The sequence below is a fragment of the Schistocerca americana genome, chromosome 3 (assembly GCF_021461395.2).
Source record: "Schistocerca americana isolate TAMUIC-IGC-003095 chromosome 3, iqSchAmer2.1, whole genome shotgun sequence".
NCBI classification, from domain to species: Eukaryota; Metazoa; Arthropoda; class Insecta; order Orthoptera; family Acrididae; genus Schistocerca; species Schistocerca americana.
In genome coordinates, this window is record NC_060121.1 from 589882918 (window position 1) to 589887917 (window position 5000).

A 5000-nucleotide genomic window follows, 5' to 3' on the forward strand; every position below is an offset into this window, starting at 1 on the left:
GCGACTGGTGTCGGCGACCCACTGATGTTGGCCACTGACGGCGGCAGAAGATGACAGTGCCGCACCGTCAATGGCGATGTGTAGGCGCGCCGCCCACATTTCCCCAACCTGCGTTGACGATTTGAGGAGGTGGCCCTCCCACATTAGGTGGCGCTCCAGCACCTCGATCTCACGCTGCACCTCATCCATGCCTGCACCGTCGCAGGCTGGCCCTATCTTCTTCAGCGCCAGGAGACGGGACCGACGGAGGGTCGGACCCATCCATCGGCAAGATGGAATGCCGAGGCCCCCCTGGGCAACAGGAGCGTGGAAGTATCCCAGGGGGGTGTCCGCCGGAAGGCGGAACCATCTCCTGACGGCGGCCCGGATGGTAACGTCGGCCGACTTCAATGCACCCACCCGGGTGCGGCTGAGGGCCAGCCCGTGGTACAGGCCAGGGAGAAGTACGTTGGTGAGAGCGTGGAGGCGCTGTTGCGGCTTCAGCGGAGCTCGGGAGATGACGTCAAGCTGCTCCACCAGGTGGCTACGTGGATTGAAGACACAGCGACCCGCCGTGGAAAATTGCAGCCCCAGGTACCGGAAGGTTTCACCCACACGCAGGGCAGGCATGGTGGTATTGCCTGCTGTGAAGGTGACATTGCTGTCCACCTTCACCTTCTTCTCGCGCCCTGACGCGACTAAGGCGAGGGTGAAACACTTCCGGGCGTTGATCTGCAGCCCCAGGTGGGCGAGGGCTGCGGTAGCTGCGTCGATGAGGGACTGCAAGCCCCTCGGGGTCGCTGCAAACAGCAAGACGTCATCCGCAAAGGCCGCAGCGTTGACTCTGCGACCGAGGATCCGAGCTCCGATGTGGGAGGGCAGTTGGCCTAAAACGTAGTCCACCGCAAAGTTGAACAGGAGGGGGGAGAGGGGATCGCCCTGGCGAACGCCCCGTGCTGGCTGCACAGACACGCCCACGCCGGCGCCGTCCGCTATCACTGTCGTGCTGCCCTCGTAGCACCGCTCGACATACTCGACAAAGCAATCCGGCAGGCCATGCGCCTTCAGCACGGGGCGAAGGGCAGCATGATCTACCGAATCGAATGCCTTAGATACGTCGATCGATGCCACAAAGACAGAGCGGCAGGAGCGAACTGCGTCGGTGAGAGCAGTGTCCAAGATGAAGGTATTTTCCAACATCCCATCCCGAGGGATGAATGCCCGCTGACGTTCGTCCACAGCACATGCGCGCATCAGGCGTGACGCGAGAACCTTGTGAAAGGTCCGCGCCAACACCGAGCAGACCGTAATGGGGCGAAAGTCAGCGGGGGATGTTGGTGCAGCCGTTTTCGGGAGAAGGGACGTCCGCGCGCGAAGCAGGCGTTCCGGAAGGGCGCGGGCCAGAAGGAAGAGATTCATCACTTTCACCAGGACTTCGTGCGGCAGGCGCCGCAACTCCGCTGGGGTAAGGCCGTCCGGCCCGGCTGCTGATCCCCTGGGCGGCAACGCGGCGGCGACCTCCTCATGTGTGACCGGCCCCCATATGCACTCGAGAGCGACATGCTCTGAGTGCGGGAGGAGGCGGTCACGAATGAAGCCCGCAGTGGAGATGGGCTTCTTGGTGAAGAGGTCCGCCCAGAAGTCCAGCAGACCAGGGATGGCAGGTGGCGGCTGGAGCAGGGTGCCATCCAAGAGGCCGCGCACGCAACGTGCACGCGACCGTCGGAAGGCATCCTGCGTTCTCGCGTACTCCCAGCGGCGCCGCTTGCGCTTCTGCGTCGGCGGCGCGGCAGGCGGCCGCTTCGATGGTTGGCGCGGCCGCTGTGTCCTGGTGATCGATCTCTCCCCTCTGGACCCGACCGACGCAAGGGCATCCGGGAGCATGCCCAGGATGACATCGGGCGGCGTGCCCCGCCCCAGACCTATGACACGATCCAGGGCAGAGAAACGCTGGGCGGAAGCGGGTAGCCCCGCCAGATGCTCCCAGATGGCGGCGTCAGTCGGCCCCTCCGGCGGCGGCCCGGTGGTGTCGGCCGCGAAGCCCTCGGCTGCGTCGACAGGCGGCGCAGCGGCCTCGCCCGCGTCAGGCAGCGGGCTCGCTGCTCCCCGGCGGGACGCCGGCTCTTCCCCCCGACCGATCTCAAGCGCCTCCATGAATTGGCGGACAAGCTGCTTGTGGGCAGCTTGCCGCCGTCGGCACTTGATTGCCTCGAGCGTTCGGTCGGGGAACATCCTGATGAGTTCTTGATTGACGAAGAAGAACCGGGCGTCCCTCTCAAGGAACAGTTCGGCCTCCGCCTTGGCGAGCGACAGGACTTCTTCCTCCGTCCACCTCGCGCGATGCCTCTCCGTGACGATCTCCGCGTTGGCGGCCGCAAGATGTTGGCGGCGGCGATGGACCCCGAGACCGTTCTTGGTTGTAAAGCTGCGGTGGCACTCACTACAGGTGTACATAGCTGCAAAAGTTACAAGATTTTCGACACGGCCGGTTGGCCGGCTAGGTGCTGGGGGAGTTGGGGTGGCACCTTCAGCGGAAGGGCCACCACTTATTCTCTGCTTACTGCCCCCAACTAAAAAAAGGGATAGTGCGAGGGGGGGCTGGTAACCCCCCCAAGCCCCTGGTGCGGTCTTCCACTCTGCGAAATCAGCGGGCCCACGAGAAGGGGAGAAGACCGCAGGAGAGGAGAGGCTAAGAGGGCTAGGCCCATGTATTGCGCATCACTCTCCCTGTAACTATAACCCAAGGAAGGCACCTCGCAGCAGCAGCACGACTACATCAAGACCACACTTCGAGAAGCCAAGTCCGGATGCAGCCACACCGCCGCCACTTGGCCACCTTAAGAGAGTCATAGTTACTCCCGCCAAGAGAGTCATAGTTACTCCCGCCGTTTACCCAAGCTTGCTTGAATTTCTTCACGTTGACATTCAGAGCACTGGGCAGAAATCACATTGCGTCAACACCCGCTAGGGCCATCGCAATGCTTTGTTTTAATTAGACAGTCGGATTCCCCCAGTCCGTGCCAGTTCTGAGTTGATCGTTGAATGGCGGCCGAAGAGAATCCGCGCACCCGCGCGCCCCCGGAGGAGCACGCTAAGGCGGACGCGGCCTCGCAGCAAGGAAGATCCGTGGGAGGCCAAGGCACGGGACCGAGCTCGGATCCTGCACGCAGGTTGAAGCACCGGGGCGCGAACGCCGCGCAGGCGCGCGCATCCTGCACCGCCGGCCAGCACGAGGCCAACCAACGGCGAGAGCAGACCACGCCCGCGCTAAACGCCCGCACGTACCGGCACCCCTACGGCACTCACCTCGCCCAGGCCCGGCACGTTAGCGCTGACCCACTTCCCGACCAAGCCCGACACGCCCCGATCCTCAGAGCCAATCCTTATCCCGAAGTTACGGATCCAATTTGCCGACTTCCCTTACCTACATTATTCTATCGACTAGAGGCTCTTCACCTTGGAGACCTGCTGCGGATATGGGTACGAACCGGCGCGACACCTCCACGTGGCCCTCTCCCGGATTTTCAAGGTCCGAGGGGAAGATCGGGACACCGCCGCAACTGCGGTGCTCTTCGCGTTCCAAACCCTATCTCCCTGCTAGAGGATTCCAGGGAACTCGAACGCTCATGCAGAAAAGAAAACTCTTCCCCGATCTCCCGACGGCGTCTCCGGGTCCTTTTGGGTTACCCCGACGAGCATCTCTAAAAGAGGGGCCCGACTTGTATCGGTTCCGCTGCCGGGTTCCGGAATAGGAACCGGATTCCCTTTCGCCCAACGGGGGCCAGCACAAAGTGCATCATGCTATGACGGCCCCCATCAACATCGGATTTCTCCTAGGGCTTAGGATCGACTGACTCGTGTGCAACGGCTGTTCACACGAAACCCTTCTCCGCGTCAGCCCTCCAGGGCCTCGCTGGAGTATTTGCTACTACCACCAAGATCTGCACCGACGGCGGCTCCAGGCAGGCTCACGCCCAGACCCTTCTGCGCCCACCGCCGCGACCCTCCTACTCGTCAGGGCTTCGCGGCCGGCCGCAAGGACCGGCCATGACTGCCAGACTGACGGCCGAGTATAGGCACGACGCTTCAGCGCCATCCATTTTCAGGGCTAGTTGCTTCGGCAGGTGAGTTGTTACACACTCCTTAGCGGATTCCGACTTCCATGGCCACCGTCCTGCTGTCTTAAGCAACCAACGCCTTTCATGGTTTCCCATGAGCGTCGATTCGGGCGCCTTAACTCGGCGTTTGGTTCATCCCACAGCGCCAGTTCTGCTTACCAAAAGTGGCCCACTTGGCACTCCGATCCGAGTCGTTTGCTCGCGGCTTCAGCATATCAAGCAAGCCGGAGATCTCACCCATTTAAAGTTTGAGAATAGGTTGAGGTCGTTTCGGCCCCAAGGCCTCTAATCATTCGCTTTACCGGATGAGACTCGTACGAGCACCAGCTATCCTGAGGGAAACTTCGGAGGGAACCAGCTACTAGATGGTTCGATTAGTCTTTCGCCCCTATACCCAGCTCCGACGATCGATTTGCACGTCAGAATCGCTACGGACCTCCATCAGGGTTTCCCCTGACTTCGTCCTGGCCAGGCATAGTTCACCATCTTTCGGGTCCCAACGTGTACGCTCTAGGTGCGCCTCACCTCGCAATGAGGACGAGACGCCCCGGGAGTGCGGAGGCCGCCGCCCCGTGAAGGGCGGGGAAGCCCCATCCTCCCTCGGCCCGCGCAAGGCGAGACCTTCACTTTCATTACGCCTTTAGGTTTCGTACAGCCCAATGACTCGCGCACATGTTAGACTCCTTGGTCCGTGTTTCAAGACGGGTCGTGAAATTGTCCAAAGCTGAAGCGCCGCTGACGGGAGCGATTATTCCGCCCGAGAGCATCCCGAGCCAACAGCGGCGCGGGTCCGGGGCCGGGCCAGGTAGGTCCGTCATCCGGGAAGAACCGCGCGCGCTTGCCGGGAGCCCGAGCGCCCAAAGGGGCGAATCGACTCCTCCAGATATACCGCCGGGCAGCCAG

The 5000-nt window shown here is 62.2% G+C and overlaps 1 pseudogene; it reads right to left on the minus strand.

The window, feature by feature from the left end:
* The window catches only part of LOC124607575, a 7987-nt pseudogene that overhangs the window by 2264 nt on the left and 723 nt on the right, over positions 1-5000 (minus strand).